Source organism: Panthera onca, chromosome B1, assembly GCF_046562875.1.
Source record: "Panthera onca isolate mPanOnc1 chromosome B1, mPanOnc1 haplotype 2, whole genome shotgun sequence".
In the NCBI taxonomy this organism is placed as follows: Eukaryota; Metazoa; Chordata; class Mammalia; order Carnivora; family Felidae; genus Panthera; species Panthera onca.
This window is the reverse complement of record NC_138342.1, coordinates 185,097,060-185,120,767: the sequence shown is the minus strand read 5'-3', so window position 1 is coordinate 185,120,767 and position 23,708 is coordinate 185,097,060. Positions and strand designations below refer to the sequence as shown.

The following is a 23,708-nucleotide window of genomic DNA, read 5'->3' as shown; positions in this document are numbered from 1 at the left end:
TAATGAGAGCAAGGTGATTGATAAGGGTTGCTTTGGGCAGTGTTTACACTGCTGACCCTCCACATTTTTCTAGCAGTAGTAATCTAGAACTGCCTTTCTTTATTAAATTAGCTCTATTAAATTTAATATTGGTCATTTACAAAAAATACCACTGAAGTGTTATTCTCTTCCTATTAGAGATATATTTCAGCCAATCCTGCACTGGTGCCAAACGAAACTTGGTTTTTTGCTTTAAATGTTTATTTATTTTCGAGAGAGACAGAGCACGAGCAGAGGTAGGGCAGAGAGAGAAGGAGACACAGAATCCGAAGCAGGTTCCAGGCTCTGACCTATCAGCACAGAGCCCAACGTGGGGCTCTAATCCACGAACTGTGAGATCATGACCTGAGCCGAAGTCAGAAGCTTAACTAACTGAGCCACCCAGGCACCCCAAAACTTTTTAAGAATCTAAAATTTACCTCGAAGGAGTTTCACATCTGTTAAATTTAAGTATCTATTCAGATTATTTTGCTTTGAAGTATGAAAACAACTCATATATTTAAGAAGACTTTTAAGAAAAATATAAAACAATTAGTAATTATGTGCAATTAGTACATTTTAAGATACTGATGCTGATCTTTAACCATAGAAGAGGGATGAATTCTAAAAGATCAAAAACCTAGAATTACTCTTCCAAAATAAGATATAGCGAGATATGAAAAATAGAAAAAAATATCTTCCAAAATCACATTCTCAAAAATTTATTCTTTGCAAATTGGTAAAAGGGAAAAAGTTACTGTGCCATCAATTGCAGAACATTATCATGTTTTGTGTTCTCTATCTAAAGGAAGTTACTCTATTCTCTTTGAAAAGAGGAAACAAGATCAGTATCCCCCTTAAATGAACAACAAAAGGAAGGTAAGGCATGGAGAATTTTTGCTTTTTATCCACTAGTGAAAGATTAGTGCCATTATGTATTAGAGGTCTTGAATTTATCTTCTTATCTGCATAGAGCAAAGTAATCTGGAAGTGATTCAAGTCATTATTTGTCTCCTTTCAACACAAGGTGTATTAAATAGTATGTAAATAAACATGTCAAGTAAAACCTATTTATTGTCACAGGAAAGCCATTTGGTAGACAGCTTGTCAGAGACTGGAAAATTAACATCTCTTCCAGATACTTTTTCTCCCAAACAGGCTGATACATTTAAGATAAATATATAGCCTGGCATTATTAAAGGTATAACCATGCCTCCTGCATCTTGAGCTCAACAGAAAGTAGTAAAACAAATTTTAAATTTTGTGATAGCTTTGACACAAAGTAACTTTGTGTTTTAACTTTAATTGAATTTTTATGATTTCGTAATGTATATCTATGCTTGTGTGTTCATTACTCCACAATAGAGAAATTTGGCATTGATCACACTTACCAAAACATGAAATGAAAGACAGTTGGAAGAGCTATTCACATGCACCATTGTTTTTAATTAATTCGCTGCCTAATCCTCCTGCTCTTTTTTTTTTTAAAGTATTTATTTATTTTTGAGAGAGAGAGCATGGGCAGGGGAGGGGCAGAGAGGGAGACACAGAATCTGAAGCAGGCTCCATGCTCTGGGCAGTTAGCGAAGAGCCCGACACAGAGCTTGAACCCACGGACCATGAGATCATGACCTGAGCCAAAGTCAGATGCTGAACCGACTGAGCCACCCAGGTGCCCCCCTCCTGCTCTTTTATAGCAAGGTAACAGAAAGTGAGGATTGGTCTCAGGTGAACTACTGCAAAACCTCTTCTGGACTAGAGCTCTTGTCAATGTCTCCTAAGATTTGAGAAAAGAACTACCAAGTTTGATGTATCTAATACCCTCCTTCCTTAATTAAGTAAACTACAGCAAGCAAAGACAGCAATAATAAATACAGAGATCAATGAGGGATAATATGGAAACAAACACAATTTTTGGTTATCATTAACAATTTGAAGAATAAGGCTTTTAAATAACCTAAATGTTAAACCCCAAACGCAAACAAACAAAAAACATTATTCAGCAATTAGGTGCGTGGTGTGCATGAGGGAGTGACAAACGCATCAAAGTTGCAAAGACTCAGTGGTACCAGGAAAGATACCAGTTCTGAGATTTATTAATGCGCTAATTATTAGAAGTAGTCGTTGTACTAGAAGTAGCTATGGATTTGGAATAAGCCATCAACACCAATTTATAGAGTACAGATTTATATCTATATACAGAAAAGTTCACTAAGTTTAGCAAGGGTTGAACTTAATTTCCTAACAGAGATCAACCCTTTTTCTTGATTCAAAAGCATCACATACTAACCAACAAGGTAATTGGGCAGTTCAGACACTTCAGTGATTTCCCTTTTTCTAACAAATTAAATACAAAATCCTTAACTTGTGTTTTGGGCTGACCTAAACCACTTTGGCTTTTCACATTTATTAATTTTGGTGGGAGGCAGGTAATCAGTCTCTAACAGATAGATGTAGTTAAGAACTACTGGTTCCTTCTCCACCCCCCCACCCCCCCACCATCAGCACAACCAGATGGAATGAAATCAAATCTCTAGAGTTTATTCTATCCCTGATTCGCACACACATACCAGCTACCTGGCACACACAATATCGTGTCATCTTTTTTTATTAGACCAATAATATCTCAGGTTTTTTTCTTCCCTTTTGGTTCTTCAACTATGACCTTGCATATGAGATTCACTAGAGGCAAATGGAACATATTCCAGGAAAGAATTAGGCCATCTTTGTTACTGGATTCCAGGGGCAAAATAGGGAAAATGAAAACCTAAGACAGGAATGTGCTCAAAGGACTGTAAGCTACTAAGGTCTCTAAATTCTCATGCCTTATCTGTGCAAGTGTGGAGGTACTTGGTAAGATACCAAGCCCATCCATGCATCTCTAATGAGATATATTTCAGCAATGAAAATATATTTCTAGCCTTCCTTATGCTACTTAAAAAAGTGAGTGGCACTGATTAAAGATAACAGGTAATGGAACTACCTGCAACAGTTCTCTTTGAAGTACCCATTACAGTCTTTTAAATGCCAGATAACCACCCTGGACTGCGATTACTATTTATTTGGGGATATTTAAAATACTACCTAATGCCTCTAGGGGCAGATTAAAACTAACACCTTTCTGAAAACATTCTAGGGGTGCCCAGGTGGCTCAGTCCCTTAAGCATCCAACTTTGGCTCAGGTCATGATCTCGGAGTTCATGAGTTCAGATTCTGTGTCTCCCTCTCTGCCTCTCCCCCACTCATGCTCTGTCCCTCTCTCTCTCAAAAATAAATTTAAAAAATTAAAAAAATAAAAACATTCTATAACACTGTGCTAAAGTGGTATTTTTTTTAAATCGCAGAAAAATATGACATATTCAAGGCTCTCTGTGATATGGTTCTCTTTACAATCTTCTCTAAAATTTTCCTTACATGTGCCCATCAAATAACACACTAGACTTGAACATATTCTGTGCCACTGTCTGCACTACTTTTTCTATCTGGGAAATTTTATCTCTCCCTGTTTCTATTCCAAATATGTAATCCATCCTTAAAAACTCATTTTTAAAACAAATCCTTACTGCCTTTATTATTTGCTTAATAACATTTATAAACATACTTCTACATAGTTCAATATACAAATATATATATATGTGTGTATATATATGTATATATACATATATATATACATATATATACACACATATATATGTGTGTATACACACACATACATACGTACATACATACAGTAAAACCTTGGTTTGTGAGCATAATTCATTCTGGAAACATGTTTGTAACTCAAAGTACTTGTATATCAAGCAAATTCCCCCATAAGAAATAATGGAAACTCAGATGACTCATTCCACAACCCAAAAGTATTCATATAAAAATTATTACAATACTGTAATATAATATAAAATAATAAATAAATAAAATACAAAATATAAAGAAAAATAAACAAATTAACCTGCACTTACCTTTGAAAACCTCATGGCTGGTGTGAGGGAGACAAGAGAGAGGAGGGTTATTGTGTAAAGGCTTTGATTATCACTAATGGAACCACTGCTTTCAATAGGCTCAATGGAATCTTTTTCTATTCATGCAACTTTAACAAGAAACCTATCCAATGACACTTGTTTTTGCCACCTTTGGAGGATTTCACAGAAATGTGACATTGCATTGTCATTAAACAGATTCATCACTTGCACTGCTACAGCCTTATTCAGGTGGTGTTTTCTACAAAATTTTGCACTGTTTCCCACATTTTACACATCTCCCTTATCTCATTTGAAGTGAGGGATTCCTCTGCCTTTTTCTCCACTTGTGCAGACGAGATGCAGACATAGACTTCTTATAAAATCTTGGAGTTTTGGCCTATTTGCATACCTTGTTCATACTTCTCAATGATTTACTTCTTAACTTCCACCATAATCATCTCCTTGCTCCTACTACCATTCTTTTCAATCTTTTCCTGCATGGGAGCCATTGTATACACTCACACGGATGTTGACTACAGTACAATATTAAGAAACTCTTGTCATATACTGTATTTAATGTAACTGGCAATAAGGCAGCAGAGGAAAGGGTCCATATCTGCAGGCAGCCTGACCTAGAAGGAAGCAAAGCATTCCTAAGCTTCCTCTTGTATGGAAAAGCAAAGGACTGTCCATAGGTGCTTTGAAGTGGCAAAAAATACACTAGTGCCAGATGTGAGCACCTGCCAAAGTTCTGAAAAATCACTGATTTCTCCCAAACACTGCAGCCTAAAACCAAGCATCCGAACATGGGAGACGATCACCCACAATCTCACAGTGAGAGAGAGAAGAACCATTGGCTCAGTTTTGATCATGTGACATTCCCTGTCACATACTACTCAATTGCAAGACATAGCATTTATCAATTTAAAATTTATTATAAGTGTTTGCTCATCTTGCGGAACCCTTTAGTCACAATCCAAGGTTTTACTGTATATTAGATAAGTATTATATATATACATATGTATATGTATATATACATATATATGTGTGTATATATAATTTACATATCTATACAAACTATAGAGTTAATAACTCACTAGAATTTTAATAACCAATTTTATTATCCTTTATTTCCTGTATATTTATTGATTATAGACTATATTTTAAATAATGGACCAAATGCTATATTTCGTCCGTGAACTCAGGTAGCTCACCAGCAAGCAACCCAGAGAAAAACAACGTGATGAGTGGTCCAGTGGAGAAATTTATGACAAATTTGCTGGTAATAGAGCCTAAGGGAAGCACCTTCTAAGTCAGCTTGGGAGAATCTTGAAGGTTTTTCCCAAAAAATACTGCTTGAGGTGAGATTGAAGATAAATAAAAACTGTTTTATTTTAAAAAGGAAAAGGTGGAGAAGTGTGAGAGAACAAAATCTGATTTTACAAGAACATTTTATGACTATTTTTGTACCTGGTTGTTACTATGTATGTGTGCCATGGGGAGAAATTTGAATCACATTTTATAGACTGTGGCAACCAGTGAGATAGGAAGCATAGGGAATGATTTCAACTTACCATTTTAGAAAGATCACTCTTATTGCCTTATGCAAGGTGGATTGGGGAGGGCAGGATGGAGTGAGATAATCAGAATTGGTAATGGTCAAATGAGTAATGAAGAAGATCTGAAGTAAGCCAGTGACAATGGGAATAGAGAGGGTGAAAATGGGACTAAAATACAGTATTTCATTAAAAGGCATTAATATTATTCTTTTTTGTGGGGCCTCTGAAGTGGCAGGCTGCTTCAGGATGAAGCTGGATGTCTCTTTCCCAGCTACTGGCTGTCAGAAAGTCACTGATGGACGAAGAGTGCAAACTTCATACCTTTTATGAGAAGTGTGCAGCCAATGAGGTTGTTGCTATTGCTCTGGGTGAACAATGGAAGGGTAATGTGGTCTGAATCAGTGGTGGCAATGACAAACCAAGCTTCTCCACAAAGTAGGGTGTCTTGACCTATGGCCATGTCTACCTGCTACTGAGTAAGGGGCCTTCCCGCTCCCAGTCAAGGAGGACTGGAGAAAGAAAGTGCAAATCCATTTGTGGTTGCACTGTGGATGCTAACAGTGTGCTCAATGTGATCATTGTAATAAAAGTGGAGAAGGACATTCCTGGACTCACTGATACTACTGTGCCTCATTGCCTGGGGCCCAAAAGAGCTGGCAGAATGACAAACTTTTAATCTCTGTGAAGATGATTTCTACCAGTATGTTATGAGAAAACCCCTAAACAAAGAAGGTAAGAAACCTAGAACCAAAGCATCTTCAACATCTTGTTACTTCACCTGTCATCCAACACAAATGTCAGCATATTGCTTTGAAGAAGCAACGTACTAAGAAAAATAAGGAAAAGGCTGCAGAATATGCTAAGCTTTTGGCCGAGAGAATGAAGGAGGCCAAAGAAAAACTCCAAGAACAGATGGCCAAGAGATAGAGGCTGTCCTAAGAGCTTCTACCTCTATGTAGGAGTCCTATCAAAAAGGAGATTTTCTAGGAGTCACAAATAAATAAGATCAGACTCAATAAATAATAAATGAAAGAATGAATGAATGAATGAATGAATGTTGGGCCCATTGTATCACTGTGTGTGCCATAAAATGAGAGCAGAAACACAGAAAGAGAAGCACTCAGCAGAGACATAGGAAGTCTGGTTTCAGTTTTAGAAATGTTGACTCTGAGGAACAGAATGTCTGAAAGCTATTTTTATATTGACTCTAGAGCACATGAAAAAGTGGTTGAGAGAAACACAAATTTGGTTTCATTATAAACTACTAGATAAAAGAAACTGTACATGAACAAGACTGCCTGAATAGAGCAATAAACAGAAGGAAAAGACGGTATAGGACTCAACCCTTGGACATAGGGTCATTTAAGATGTGGGTGGAGCTAAATAAATCTACTGAATAGACATAGGAGGGAGTGGTCAGAGAATAAGAATGGAACTCAGAGGAACCGAGGGAATGACAAGCAAGAGAGGAAGGAATTTCAAGATAAAGAGTGTCCACATTGTCAATTGCTTCAAGACATTAAGTAAAAGAAGACCAAAAAAAACAAAAAAGAATCCATTAGATGATTCCTAGAAACTCAGCGGTGACCATAGTGAAAACAGGTTCACTGAAGCAATGGGACAGAATATAGATGAAATAACTTATACATTGTTGCCCATATTCTCTCTTTAAATAATAGTATTAAGTCATTTTGTTCTTTTCTAATCCCCACTACTATTATGCCATAATGATTTATCTTGGTTTCTACTTTACCAGGTTATATGGTTATATGTCACTAAAATATTTCTGAATTATTTGATCTTGTACATGATATCAAAAATAGTAAACTTGAACAAAATCCCAAATAGAAAATTCATCTCTAAAAAGTATTCTCCTACATATAAAATCCATAAAGTTTATTTCCTAGGGAAAAAATTTTAATAAAAGTCCCATATCTGGTATAGTGCTGCTCATGTATTTTGAATTACATAGGGAGAAGGGGAGCTTATCAAGGCTTGATACTCTTCAAGCAAATATGGAGTACTTCTTGTGGAACAGAATCAAGTAATTTACATTCTTGTATTGCAGGATTAATAACCTCAGGGATATGCAGGAAGTTAAAGGAGTCAGAGGCTCACTGGGCACAGAGAGAGATGGCTCCGGGAGCACTTTGGGCACAGAAAAGGTAACGTGGAGTCCATCCAATCACAGCTGTTGTCTATTGTAGACAATCATTGTCTTTGGCTCACCAATGGACTTTGGCTTTTCAAAACAAACAAACCTACAAAAATGCTTCTTGTGGTCAAAACTGCAAAGTTTGGCACCCAGAGAGCTTAAAATCCAAGACCAGACAATAATCGATTGTGTACAGTTTGCAGTGATTCTCCCAAAGGCCATCGTGAGCATTTCTACCACTTTCTACACTGTGCTTCCTGCTTTTGTGATTTTATTCATCTGGGCTATGAGAATACACCACAGGAGGTGATTCTGGACCTGGACTAGATAAACGATTAATTCTCAACTTAGCCAGAAGCCACTACTGCTGGCTTCAGCTGACAAGCAGCAACCCAGACTCCAATGCTGAGTACACAGACTTTGAAAAAGCCCTGAAGTGTCATGACATTTGAAATATGTGTAAATGATGATCCTCTTTTAATAATTTCCTACCTTCAGAGCACCTGGGTAGCTCAGTCAGTCAAACATCCAACTCTTGATTTTGACTCAGTTCATGATCTCATGATTCCTGGGATAGAGCCCCAGGACAGAATGGAGCCTGCTTGAGATTCTCTGTCTCTCCTTCTTTCTGCCTGTTCCTTGCTTGTTCATTCTCTCTCAAAATAAATACAATAAACTTAAAAAAATTAGTTTCCTACCTTGTTTTCCCCAGTGATATCCTAGTGACGAGGAGCAGCCTGAGGAAATCTACCACTCTCTTTCTTTCTTTTTTTCAAATTGCCACACAATAGCATGATTTAGCCTGTTGATTTAATGTATTCTTTATGATTGTTAAAATCAGTCTGCTTAAATAATATGCTTAAAACATATTAAATGTTCAAGATTGCCAGAAATTTAGATCTCCCTTCTTTTTTAAGTTAATTTATTTATTTTGAGAGAGAGAGAGAGAGAGAGAGAGCAAGCTAATGAGCAGGGGAAGGGCAGAGAGAGAGGAAGAGAGAGAATCCAAGCAGGCTCTGCACTGTCAGGACAGAGCCCAATGTGGGGCTCAATCTCACAAACCATAAGATCATGACCTGAGCCAAAGTCAAGAGTTGGGTGCTTAACCCACTGCGCCATCCAGGAACCCCAGAACTCCCTTATTTAAAACCAATTTAAATTGAGGATACCTGTACTTAGTCTCAGAAATGCTGCTGTATTTACAAAATGCATAAAACAACCAAGTCAATGCAAAAGGTCTATTCCAAGTACACTAATGGCAATTTCTTTTTTTTTAAAATTTTTTTTGAATGTTTATTTATTTTTGAGAGAGAGAGAGAGAGAGAGAGAGTGAGCATGTGAGCAGGGGAGGGGTAGAGAGAAGGAGACACAAAATCCAAAGTAGTCTCCAGGCTCCGAGCTATCAGCACAGAGCCCAAAGTGGGGTTCAGACTCATGAACCATGAGATCATGACCTGAGCCCCATGAGATCATGACTTGAGTTGAAGTCTGATGCCCAACCGACTGAGCCACCTAGGTGCCCCAAATTGAATTTATTTTTTTTTAATTTCAAACCAGATACCTTGGTTATCCATTTACTTTTTTAACTATTTCATGACAAACAGAGGAATATTTATTAGAAAAATAACTAACAACAATCTCTTGGTTAAGATGAACTTTCTCTCCCTACTAGATTCCTCTATGTCATATAAATACTTTTCTCTTTTTTTATGCCTTAATTTTCCAGAGCAATGATTTTCTGTACACACACACCCACCACCCCCCCCACACACACACAAATGATTAAAACTGATTCAAATAATCTAGAGGCTCAAATAATGTCTAGAGAGTAAAACAAAGGCATTTAACATCTACTCAATATGTCACTGGTGACATCTTCTTGACCAAGGCCATACTGGTCCATAAAAGTCCTTTGTTTCTCCTTCACTTGACCACAGAGATCTGTAGAAAGCTGTGAATATCATGGCCATGGATTCAGTGTCCTTAGTTTTGCCAATACCCACTCCTAGTGAAGTCTTATTACCATCTCTGAATACTACTTTGATGGGGGAAGAGGTCCTTAGAAAGTATGGGATTATCCTACATTTCCTTACCAGTATTTGAGATGATCCTACTCTTTCAGAATACAGAAAGACAATCTCTTCTATTTCCCTTCTTGATAACTTACTTTTTCAATGTTTTTAAGCTTTTACAAACAGAAAAAAACAAATTCACAAAGAGCTGTTGCCTTCCTAAAATTCTGATTCAGCTATGCAAAGATCCCTGAGACTAGGAAACACAGGGGGCCTTCCTAGTGAGATGGAGGGACAGGAAAGGGCCAGAGGTGGATAATCCAAAGAGCAAAATACCAATATCTCAGAGTATCTGGCACAACGGTGGTTAAGAACCTAGACAAGCCTATGTTCCAATCCTGGTCTTGCCATTAATAATTTGTATGACCTGGAACAAGACATTTGACCTCTCTTTCCTCAACATTTTATTGAAGAATACTGTATAAAAATATATATGTTACTATATAGAGAGAAAAGTACATTTGCCTTAAGTGTATAACCCAACACATCTTCCCAAGGTGAACAAACCTAGGTAACCAGCACCCACATCCAAAAAAGAATGGCGTGGGTGTCCCAGGAACCCCTCTTCTCATACTCTTTCTCACTTGCTAAAGAAAACACTATTCTGGATTCTAATAGGACAGAGTAGTTATTGTTGGCTTCCATCTACACTGCCTCTTAGCTTCTTTGTGCTTCATTTGTGAAACGAGAATTATAGTAGTATCTTTATTCTGGGTTTGTTGTGAAAAGCAAATGAATTAATATTTATGAAAAGCTTAGACGAGCCTATTACATAGTAAGCACTATGCAGTGTTTGTTAATTGAAATAAAATGTCTTAGAAAAATTAATGAATGCTTGAGTTTAGGTTTAGTTTAAGTTGTATAAACCTAATCTATGAATTTGAATCAAAAATAGGTTAAGTTCACATGAGGAAGTAAATGAAGATCTATTCTAGTTAAATTAAAAGTCAATTTCACAAATGTATCCTTCACTTTTAAACAACCTTAGAAAAATATTGTATAGATTTCTTAGATGGGTTTGACTGAATAAAATTTAAATGAAGATATCTCAATAGTAATTAAACACGGTTTCTTGCTGAAACCCAACACTGTTTCCCATTGTGAAATAGTTATACATCAAATTGTGTGTCATTTCAAAGAACTGCTATTAAAATTTATTTATTTATTGAAAATTTGCCTGTGAGTCATATACAAATATTATTAACCTAAAAAAGTAGACAATAGGATGACGAATCTTTGGATTGAATAAATGTGGTTATTGAATTTAAAAAATACACCTTTATTAAAGAAAATATAGCTAGAAAAGATACACCTGCCATCAGACTAAAATGGTTCACTACATACCAAAAGGGCATGGGATCAACATAAGAATACCGTTTCATTTATCACCATTTCATGGTAATGATTTTTTTGTCCTTGGAAATAAGGAAATTTTGTGCATGAGCTAGCAGATAACAACATGACTTGACTCCAAACACCTTTTTCTTAAAGGAAAAGAAAAGAAGAAGCAGAAAATAATTTTTAGAAAAATGCATAGATTAAAATGCAATTTCAAACAAATTTGAATATACTATTTCCTTTTTTGGTTTATTAATGAAAATTTATGTGATTACTTAATTTTCTGCAAATCTTTATACTTATTCACTCACAAAAGACACTTCTACCTATTTGGTGTTATTACACAACTAAACAATTATATCTGAAGATACAATATTCAGTGCTACATTTGGAAATGCCTGCCAAAATGACTGACAACACTAAACCTTAAAGGGGTGAATTAAGAAAATATTTAATAAAGAAACCTAGAAACACATCATGTCAAGTTTAGAAGTACTCATGTAGAAGGGTGATTCTCTGAAGTTTCATTTCTACAAATGAAGTTACAATATTTGTAAACTATACTGAAAATTCCAAGAAGAAAATAAGTAGCCCATATTTGGCAGCATCCAGTTGTTTTATTTATTTTTTAAAAAATATTTATTTCTTAAAGGTTATTTATTTTCAGAGGTAGGGTAGAGGTAGAGAGAGAGGGGTACAGAGGAATCCAAAGTGGGCTCTGTGGTGACCGCAGAGAGCCTGATGCAGGGCTCGAACTCACAAACTACAAGATCATGACCTGAGCCAAAGTTGGATGCTTAATCTACTGAGGCACCCAGGTGCCCCTAGCATCTTATTGTTAGATTTCTTATATTGCTGGGGGAAAATATTTGAATTTTTCCTGGGGGGACAATATCTGGGCCTTAGAATTTGAGCTTTAAAACACTTTTAGGTTATCAGAGGTAGTGCATGTTTGTGAGTATGCGACTGCTGCATACTATTGCTACAACAATGGTGCCCTCCCCTCTGAAGGGTGTCACCCTTGCAATCTGATATCACTATCTTGAAATTATTAATTTTTGAATAAGGAGTCCCCATTTTCCTTTCTTTTAGACCCGGCATATGACATAAACTGTCCTGAATAGTTACCTACTCGATACCCCAGTTCTGTGACATACATGTTCAATGGACATTCAGCCCATTTATTTCCCCTAAGATCATCTGAAAAGAATGTAGGTAGGAGCACTGGTCTTACCACAGTCTTGAATCATATGTCTGTGTAAATGGACTACATACATGCTTTGGTCTCATTTCCCCTTGTGTGGCCTGGAATTTTTTTCCCCCCTTTTTGTTTGATGCTACCCTCTTCTTCTGTATCCTTAGACTCACCCACCTCTGTATTAGTTTACTTTTGGCCAAAGCATGCCCAAATATCCTCCATATTTAGAAAAAATGTCTTTTGCTAAATTTGTCTTCTATTTAGAAGCCTACCGTTTTACAGCCAGGAATATGAAGCATAATATTCTTTTCTTCTTTTTGAAAGTAATATGAACTCTTAACAGGACACTGAAAAATATATTTTAAAAAAATTGTAAAGGTTGGGGTGCCTGGGTGGCCCAGTTGATTAAGTTCCTGACTCTTCATTTCAGCTCAGGTCCTGATGTCACAGTTCATGGGATCAAGCCCCACACCCAGCTCTGCTTGTAATTCTCTCTGTCCCTCTGTCTCTCTGCCCCTTCTTCACTTGCACATGTTCACTCTCTCTCAAAGTAAATAAATATTTAAAAAAAATTTTTAAAGGCAAAATGTCATCCATAATTTTACCATCAAGAGAAAATAATGCTTAAAAATATTATATTTCTTTGCCCTTTTTCTAAGTGTTTAACATCTTTACAATCATATCACTTGTTTCCAAAGTGTGATCCATGAGAGGACCAAAGAAGGTCTTCAATGCTCAGGGGATTCATGACATCAAACTTATTTTCATAATAAATAATGGTAAGATTTTATTTTTATTAATGTTAAGGTTTTATTTTTATTTTTCAGCATGTTCACATTTGCAAATATTGTGCTCCAGGGAGGATAAGTAAAGCTCCTATCTCCTTAGCCCAAATCCAGAAAATGGCCTCAATTCATACTACTGTATTCTTTACGGTCACTTCTTCCGGTGGGGAAAGAGAGGAAGGCTTTTTTACTTAAAATGTCCTTGATGAAGCAGTGTTTTTTTTTTTTTATTAATTTTATTAAATCTCAAACCAGAAGTATATATTTAAAAAAATATTCTGTTTGATGAAATGAGAAAACTACATAAAGCTCTTCTGTTGTGCAGCAAATGAAGAGAGCTGTCTCAAAGAGAAGCATTTGCACCACTATTTGAGATGTGACTAGAACCAACTACTGTTATCCTGGAGCACCATGACTAACAGAAAATCATTTATTCAGACTTGAGTATTTAACAACAACAAAAATTTTTTTTCAAAGATGAGCACAGAAAAGCTAACACTGTAAGGGAAACAGTAGACAAATTTGTTGCCAATGAGAAAATTCAAACTTCCAACTGAAAATGAAAATTTTAGAAAGCACACAACCACCACTCTGGGCTTTACAGCCTCAGAGTAATTACTTTTCCGGTAAGATTGGTGGTGATATGAAAAAATGCAATTTTTCATATGGTATAATTAAATATGTTATTTGGAATATGTGTATAACTCAACAAACCAATATTTTCCAAGATCATGCATTAGTAAAAGAGCCATTCAAAGTACAAGATAAAGCAATGGATTTTCATATAACAGTATGAAAAATTCCTATCAAATATTTCAGATTCCATGTTGCAACAACCTTTAAGAAACTACTACTTGTCCAGTTAAAACGTATTATCCACAAAAAAATACCATTTTACTTTCAAAGCCTACTTAAATATTTCTCTCATTTTTAAGTACATATTTGTGGGAGGTTTGCTCTTCTTCATATTAATTCAAAAAACATACTACAAAAGATTGAATAAGGAAGGAAATAAGAGAATTCATATAAACCAAAGCTACTTGGGATCTTCAACATTTTTTGTGAGCATAAAGGTTTCCTGAGATGAAAATATCAAGAAAATTTTTTAAACCTTTTAAAAGCTTGCTGCAATGTATCATTTTTTTACCCCACATTTTTTCACTAAATATTATTTATTACTTGCCAAACACTATAATTTTTTGAACTCTTTTTTTTATACTTTTTTTTCTAATGTTTATTTTTGAGAGAGGGAGAGCACACGTGAAAGTAGGGGAAGGGCAGAACGGGGTGGGGGAGGAAAGAGAATCTAAAGCAGGCTCTGTGATGACAGCAGAGAGCTCCACGCGGGGCTCAAACTCATGAACCTTAGATCATGACCTGAGCCAAAGTTGGTGACTTAACTGTTTAAGCCCCTGAACTCTCTTCTAATTAGACTAGCAACAATTTGAGTCTGAGTCATATTCACAGTCATATTCCCAATATCTAACATAGCGCTTAGCATATGTAGTTAGCATATGTTCTATAAATGTTTACTGATAATGAATGAATTGTGATGGGACAAATCAAACATGTCAGCAGTATTGAGTTCCATTATATTTTAATTCATGACTCATTGCTTGCTTTGGATTAGCCCCCATGTCCAGAAATGGTTATTGAATCCTGTTCCAACACTTAACATGTGATTTACTCCCTGGAAACATCTAGGCAAATCACTTAACAATGAAGCTGTTTGACTGAGTGGGAAATTCTCTAATCTAAATACTTGGATTTCTAATCACAATTCTAACAATATTGATATGAAGTATAATATTGGAAAAATTAATTATCATATGCTTCTCAGTTATAAATTTTATACTTTGTATACCAAACATAAATACTTGCATTAAACCATGACAACACAGAAATTGTAATGCACCGATGCTTTAATAGAGTATCATAAGAGAAAGAGACAACTATGAAAGATCACTGCACAAGCTTGTGCCATGCAAAGGTGTAGTTGCCAAATGTGCCCAAGGGCAGAAGCTATGAGATCAGAAAATTAAGGACAAAACCTGAAAAAGTAGCAGAGAGAAATAAATACTTACTTAGTAATTATTTAAAGTAATTTGGTAACTTAGTAATTGCTTAAAGTAACAACAAACAGACTCTAAATAGTGTTCTTGGGGCAACCCGGGGGGCTCAGTCGGTTAAGAGTCAGACTTCAGCTCAGGTCATGATCTCCTGGTTCACAAGTTCAAGTTCAAGCCCGGGGTCTGGCTCTGTGCTGACAGCTCAGCCACTGTAGCCTGCTTTGGATTCTGTCTCCCTCTCTCTCTGCCCCTCCCCCACTCACGTGCGCTCATGCTTGCTTTCTCTCTCTCAAAAATAAGCATTAAAAAATTAAAAATAATAGTGTTCTTGTCAAAAACAGCATGTATGCACTTTTAAAGAAAAAATGTGAGAATCCTATGTAAAACCCACTTTCAAAAACAGTGTGAACAAAGTTATTTTCAGACATTCAAAGGCCAAAATCTTTATTATCTATAGATCCTTGTTAAAAATAATAAAATAAAGAGCTCTTGATTGAAATGGATGGAGTAAAATGTAAAAAGAAATTATGGGAAAAATCAGCACTGAGTATAAAGAAAACTAGAAAAATAAATTGGTGAAATAAAATTTAGGTCAAAATGAAATACTGGACTATAAAAACACAGATATAAAAGGAAGGAATTATAGTACTCTGAATCCCCTAAGGTGTGTGGAAAATTTATAGTGGATATTCACCTTGTTAAGAAAGTTTAATGTTAAGCTTGTATTTTTAAGATATAAGGATGATAATAAAAATAATATAGAGTACACAAATTTCATGGTAGTAGGGTGGAAAATGAGGTAAAATAACATGAGATAATTACAGGGTAAGGCATGAAACAGGGAAAGAAGAAGCAAAGAGAAGCAGGCTTAAGTAACACAAAAATAAAAGTTGAAATTAACTAAGCCTGGAATTTCCTCCTCAGTTCAGAAGATGTGCTATAGAAAAACAACTTTCTGTTAGACAACAGAGAACACCACAGAAACTACACAAATCTTCAAACTGCCAGCTGAGCATCTGAGAAAAAGTATGTTGAAACTAATCGTGGATGGTATTGGGAAACAAGGAGAATGTATTTACCCTACCTGTCAGCAAACATTTGGTGTCTGCAGACTTTTCCTTTTTCAAGAGAAAATAATCAGACAAAATAAACAACCCACAGAAAGCCTGGATAAGAGACATCTTCTAAACAACATTTCCCAAAGTCCATGCCTCAGGATTTACTCCGACGCTACTAACAGGTAATGTAAGGGACAAACCCTATAATAAAATGTATTTTTAATAAATTTTCAAAATCTGACTTAACTGCTAAAGTGGTTTCTGTATTTTAGGATCTTTTTTGTACTTTGAATACACTGTTATTCATTGCGATGAGTAATCACATCCTAAGTGATGAGTAATTGCTGAGACTTCCTCATGGAACTGGTATTTTCAGACACACTTTGGGAAATTAATACAGAAATATGTGCAACATTTATTGTAAAATTATAGAATCGAACCACAAAAATGATTATATCTTAAATGTCCATATATACTTCCCTTTGGTAAGAGAACACCAGAGAATGATTTTCTGTATGATGAACCTATATGAGAAACAAAGACAAATGAACAGAGCATAGTGCTATGGGTAGTAAGGTAAGTAAGTGCATATGACTTACTGTGTCCATAGGAGGTTATCTAGCAGGACTTTGTAAAAAAAAGGCTTTTAAAAAGAGTAGGAGGGTCTGAGCTAAGACATGATTATCAAGTCAGAGATGTTTGCAAGATGAAATACTGAGGGGAAACTGGCTGCTGGTTTGAGGATGACTGAATTTAGCATTCTAGTTTCAGAAAAGATATGACCACATCCAAAGTCCTAAAAGGGTGAGATATTCTAAAAGTGAAAATATTTGGGTGTGGTTGAAGTTCAGAGTATGAGATGCAGAGGGAGGAAATAGCCTGCTAGAAAGGAAAGAAGTTGTACTATTGTGAGATCTCATACAACATACATGAAGAATGTGAACTTTATCTCAACGGCCATAAGGAACCAAGGAAAAGTTTTACACAGGTTAGGGGGAAACCCCACTTTTGTTACAAAGATATAATAAGAATAGAAGAAAGAAGAAAATCTGCATGAGATGATGATGGCCTAAAAGTAAGAGATAAAAGGGGCGCCTCAGTGGCTCAGTTGGTTAATCGTCACACTTCAGCTCAGGTCATGACCTCACGGTTGGGAGATTGGAACTCTGCGATGGGCTCTGTACTGACAGCTCAGAGCCTGAAGCCTGCTTCAGATTCTGTGTATCCCTCTCTCTCTCTGCCCCTCCTCTGCTTGCTCTCTCTCTCTCTCTTAAAATAAATAGACATTTAAAAAGATAAGAAAAAAGAAAACTCTAGAGCAACTTGATTCTGAAGAACTGTAGGAGACAAAATTGGGTGGGTAAATTAGGATATTCCCAAATGTGCTGTCATGGGGGCCTCAAAAGCCGTCAGAAGTCTTTTTCAAGGACAATATCACTTCAGTTCTAGCCAGGGAAGAAAAAGTTAAAAAAAAAACACCCCAAAACAACAACAACAACAACAACAACAACAAAACTTTGACACCACATCCATGGACAAAGCAAAGAATGAGTATGTGGGAAATGTAATCACTAGATCCAAGAACTAAAGTCTGGGAAGAAAAGAAAAGAAGAAAAGAAAAGAAAAGAAAAGAAAAGAAAAGAAGGAAGAAGAATGAAAGAAAGAAAGAAAGAAAGAAAGAAAGATCAACAAAATATGAAATTAATGTAAATGTGATATAAAAAAAATAAGGACATCAAACAAAAGCTTGAGGCTATTACAGGGAGAACTGGCAGCTCATCTTGAGGGGAAAAAAATAAAAACGTGCAAGGGAATTCTGCATGTACACAGAAGTTTTGCTATCCTGAAATCTGTGTATTACTTAAAAGAACTACAGCTACCCCAAATCCCAGAAACCCACTTTCCCCACAAAACCCGCACAGCTATAGGTCTGAACAAAACAAGAACATCAGCACTGGTGTTGCCATGTTAGTTTCTACAATAAGGAGTCAAGAACTGCATAGCTCAATAGGACAGACACACAGGGAAGTCACTGGAACTCTTTTTGATGATTTGGGGACACAGTAGAAAACCTAGAGAGAAAACACTGGTTGAAAAATACACAGAAAAAAAATGATCAATGCAAAATATTTAAAACAACTTGTATCTCCAAATTGTGTATGTGGGGTGTGTATACATGCTAAAAGAGAGAAGAGAAAAAATTTCAAATATATATGAAGGTAAAAAAAATATGAAGAATAATACATTTAGGGGGACATAATAAATAAAATAAATAAATAAATAATTATTATTTATTTATTATTAATAAAATAATAAATAATTATTATTATTTATTAATAAATAATAATAAAACATCTTAAGAAACAGGTGATGTTAATGTGAAAAACTTGTGCATCTCAAAAAGAAACATTATGAGACAAAATATAATCAAAACTGTATTGGTAAGACAGTGAATCACATCATATGGAAATGTGGAATTGTACATAAGATTTGTAATCAAAGTTTTCTGGATGGTAAGACTACAAACTCATTCCTTTTTTTTCATTTTCTTTTACATTATTTTTCACTTCCTGAATTTTCTTCAATTAATTAAGATTTGAGTTAAACAAATGTTGATCTGTGCCTTCTATAGTCTGGGCACTGTGCTAGATGGACACTTTGGACACAAGAGTAAACATACTAAATATAGTACCTGCCTTTCAGGCACTAATTGAGTAGAAAGAAATATAGAGAATTAAAGAAGTATAATGTACTGTGAAGAAGTACTATGACTATTTAATTGTAAAATTAAGTGTATATATATGTTTATAATTTTTGTATACACACACAACAGCCCTTTGGAGTTGGCTAGGAGGAAAGAATTCAGAAAAAAATAGTTTATGTGAAGAAATGGCTTATGATGACTGGGCATCTGTGTAATAGGTAAAGCAAATTTACATTTCTAAGTCTGCTGTATTAGGAGATGTAGGACTTTGAAATAGGTAAGTAGGATGTTACCTGAAAGGCAATGTAGAATTTTTAGAGAACATGATATTGTTCTACTGTGTGAGAGCAAGAATAGAGGTAGAAGATGGAGACTGAGAGAGACAGGGGAAGAAAGAGAAGGGGAGGGGAAGGGAGGGAAGGGAAGGAGGGAGGAAAGAAGATAGAGGTATCCCCATTAGCTTAAGAGTCCAGACCTCTAGCTTTTCTATACTCCCCTGAATTTCCTTACCTCCTGCTATCTATCTCACTGAAACACACTGTTCCTTGTCCCAATTTCTTGGGTTAATTTTTATAGCCATTTTAGTTCTTCAGCAAGCCCTTCTTAGTGATTTTTCATTTGGATCATGAAATATCTCTACAGTCTTTACCTTGTTAAACTTAAATGCTAATGCCCTTCATTATGGCACAGTCTTTACCTGTGGCAATTACACTTGAACACAGGGGGACTATTTGGCTCTAGATGAAATAGCTCAACTCTTGTTTAGTCTCATTGCAGGTATAAAATGAAAAAAAAATTTTTTTTGAATCAGGTGTATGTTCTCAAATTACCTAATGGCAGGAAAAGGGGGGGGGGGGCGGGAATTAACATGTGGATATTTTCAGTCTGTTTAAAAAAAATGGTCAGGAAACAAAATTATTTGAAAACTCGTTGCAGATACTTCCAGCCTTAGCAAGCATATTGATTTGAGAAGTGAAAGGAGTTTCTAATGAGTTCCCAAACCTAAAGTTCAACACTCCAAAAGGAATCTTGTCCTTTATGATTGTGATTTTAGAACCAAATTCTATGAGTGCGTTCGCTGTCTGGTGACTCCTGATGATAGGGCTTTTTGCCAGATTCTTGACAATATCAATAAACACACTTTCAATCCGTCACACACTTCTCACTCCCCTGGATTTAACACATTGGTTAAATCTAGTCTCCCTATCCCCAGGAATGCCAAACTTAAACCACGATTATGCGCACACTTGCAACACGACCCCTTGGGAGTGGAGTTATGCCACTGTGTGTATGTACTGTAATTCAAATAAGGCACAGGTAGAAACAGAGGAGAGCAGGGAGGCTCCCATTCTACATTTATTAAATTTTGATAATATTATATTTCCAAATAAAAAGATTTTTTCTAAAACTATATTTCATCTATTTCAGACTGGTGATATATTACTAATATATTGAAACTTTTTCACTGAGTATAAATCTCCAATAGGTATATTTTTTGAAGAGAGGGAGAGAAAGAGAAAGAAGGAAAGAAAGGAGGGAGGGAGGGGGGAAGGAAGAAGGATGGAGGGATGCAGGGAGGAAGGAAGGAAGGGAGATAAAACTTGTCTTATATTCCTAAAAGTTCTTGTGTTCAAACACTGTTCATTATTTTTTTCTCTAAGTATCACCCTGAAGAAATTATAATTCTAAAATTCTAGAATAATTTGCATTTTTGTGATTAAACAACCAGTGTGAACTCTCTATATAGTCCACGGGGGTTTTATAATTGAGATTCAAATGTCCAGGTTGTACTTAATCATTAAACAGGGTTCCACGCATGGTTTGCGAGCTATTGTAAACCAAATCTCATGAAAGAACCCATGTTTTAATCTCATTTGTGATGCTTGGGGACAGAAGGCATTGAACTGGCTTTGCTGCTGCATGAAAACACTTTTCTTGCCCCTCCAACAGTCTATACCATATGTTAATCCCATGTATATGAGCATAAAGGCATTCAATACACCTAATTCTCTGGAAGGTGCTTCTGCAGGCACAAACCCAGAAAAATAAACCAAAGTCTTTAACGGAAACTCTCTCTGGGCCTGAAAGGCTCTGGTCATTCAATTCTCTTATCTCTCACTCTGACCTTGGCCTCATTTCTGTCCACCCTTTTGTGCATTGAGCATCTCAAATCACAACCATCTCCACTCAGTTCCCACCGCTTTGTCTCAGCAAAAACTCTGTGCCTCTTGTTCCCTCTGCCTGAAGGGTACCATGTGCCTGCTTGTGCTCATCAATCAGATCTCAGCTTACATGTCAGCATAGCCAAGAAGCTGTCCTTGATCTCCTAATAGAAATTAGCCCTCCCTTTTATATGCTTCAAAGAACTCACCACAAGCAACAACTATTCTATTCTCTTCCTTCTACCCTATTTCCTTGTTTATTATATATCTAGAATATGAGCTTGACCAATATCAATGTAGTTATATTAACTATTTTATCTACCATTTTATTTCCAGCCTGGGGAGTAGGGTGCACAATACATATTTTTGGAATGCTTGGACAAAGTATTTGAGGATCTTCTGATAGGCCTAAATATGATTATGTCATTCTAGAACCATTCTGTTAAGAGACAACTAACGGAGAAAAGAGGTACTACTGAGTTTTTTTTGTATTTGTTTGGTAAACTAGTTTGGCATACTCATGGCAACATTTTAATGCTTTCTCTGGATTTCTCCACCATTGACTAATAAATGAAGGAAAAGTACCACTGTTTCTCTAGCATGAGGTAATCTCAGTGCAACAGGAGAAAGTTTGAAGTTACTTAATATTTGGCTAGCTGTATTTGTTTGTGTGTGCGTGTGTGTGTGTATACACACACACACACACACACACGTATAAATCCCACAGAATCTTGATACACTGGTATTTTTAAAAATTGAAGAAAATTGGAATGATTGAAGCTTTTGTTCTAATTCTTTTGGATATATATTTTGAATATATAGATAATTACAATGAATCCAAAGAAATAAATATTTCTGGAACAGTTCATTCCATCAGACTTCTCTAGTACCTATTTTTTGTCACTTTTAGCCATTTTGTATATTGTAGAAATACCAGGATTTTCTCACTCAGGGATAAATTAGTTCCAATTAAGATTGTTTATTTACAAAATCTGTTTAACTGTAGTTATGACAGGCATAATGGAAAGGAAGTCTGCAAATTAGTAGGATAGAAAAAGCTTCCCAGGGAAGAATGAAAGCGAGACATTGTTTGCTAGAAAAAGAATAAACAAGAGATGACTAGTGAGAAAGAAAAAAAAATTATGAATGTAAAAGAAAGCTAAAAGGGCATCCTCTTCCAAGGAATATCAATAGTCTTCCAGAAAAATAAATATAGATGATAGATAGATAGACAGATGATAGATGATAGACAGACTTTGTGACATGAGAAGAATGTATTTAATTTAAATTTTCGTATTCTAACTCTAAAATTAAAAATCGCTTGACCTTGTGTTGGTGTCCCAATTTTTGTTTTGAAATTTTAATAAACTTAAATCCAAGAGTTTAGGAACCAATTGATGCTACAATAGATAGAACTAATATAAAAATGATAACAGAAGCAGAAATATCATGAGAAGATATCAGATAACAAAGCATAAGATTGCCTGTCTATTTATTCACCTAAAGTTCTGTGATAAGACTACTAAGACTGAGGTTGATAGTTTGAGAGAGGCACTTCAGCCAAATCTGTTTGCTAGCCATTAAATTAATGTTGGGCTACAGTTAATCAGATTAATTTTACTCCAGCAAGAGGATATATACTGTTTTCCATATATTCCAGGAATTTGGGGAATGGAAAAATGCCAAACCAGAAATACTTTGTGAACTAATAGCTAACAGATTTCAGGTAAAATTGAAATAACATGGATATAACAGTGTTTACAAGATGATGTTTCCAAGTTATTCAAAAATTTTTATAAGGCCGATTTGTGGGTTTATGACTTTTATAATAAAAATCATTCAATATCATTTGTGATTTTGCTACTTGATATTCACAGATTAGTCAAAAGAGAAAGTAGAAAAATAGATTTATGATGTGTTCCTGAAAACTTAAATTTTCATGTTCTTAAAGTACACATCATTGCAAGAGGGGCAGAAGGTGGAAGAATGGGCCAAATGGGTTCAGGGGATTGGGAGACACAGACTTCCAGTTGTAGACTGAATAAGTCACAGTGATCAAGGTAGAGCATAGGGAATATGGTCAGTGGTACTTTAATAGTGTTATACGGTGACAGATGGTACCCACACTTATGATGAGTATAGCATAACATAGAGACTACTGGAATCACCATGTTATACACAGAAACTAACATAATATTGTGTGTTAACTAGTTAAATTAATAAAAAATGAACAGTTAAGCAAAGATCCTAACAAACTTCTTAAACATGTAAACAAAGGTAAGAAGAAGGGGAAAGAAAGGCAGAAAGGAAAGAAACAAGAAAGGGAGGAAGGGAGGGACAAAGGAAGGAAAGAAAGAACTTAATGAGGACATTCTGGAACAACACTAAATCAATTTTAGGAGTAACAAATTATTTGTTTAGATGGGTGTAGGTGTGTGTCTGCATCCATTTGTTTGTGTGAATAATATATGCTTAACAAAACTTGAAAATAGTTGACACCAGGCTTAAAAGTGAAAATTTCTTATTTTTATTTAAATGGTGAATTTAAACCTCATTAAAAATAAAAATGGCATTTTATTATAAAGCAAGTTCACACATTAATAAAAACCATGTTATCTTTTTATTTGTACT

At 35.6% G+C, this 23,708-nt stretch overlaps 1 pseudogene; it reads left to right on the top strand.

The window, feature by feature from the left end:
- Nucleotides 1-5,782: 5,782 nt before the first annotated feature.
- Nucleotides 5,783-6,540, top strand: LOC132692902 (small ribosomal subunit protein eS6 pseudogene; annotated as a pseudogene).
- The last annotated feature ends 17,168 nt before the right edge of the window (nucleotides 6,541-23,708 follow it).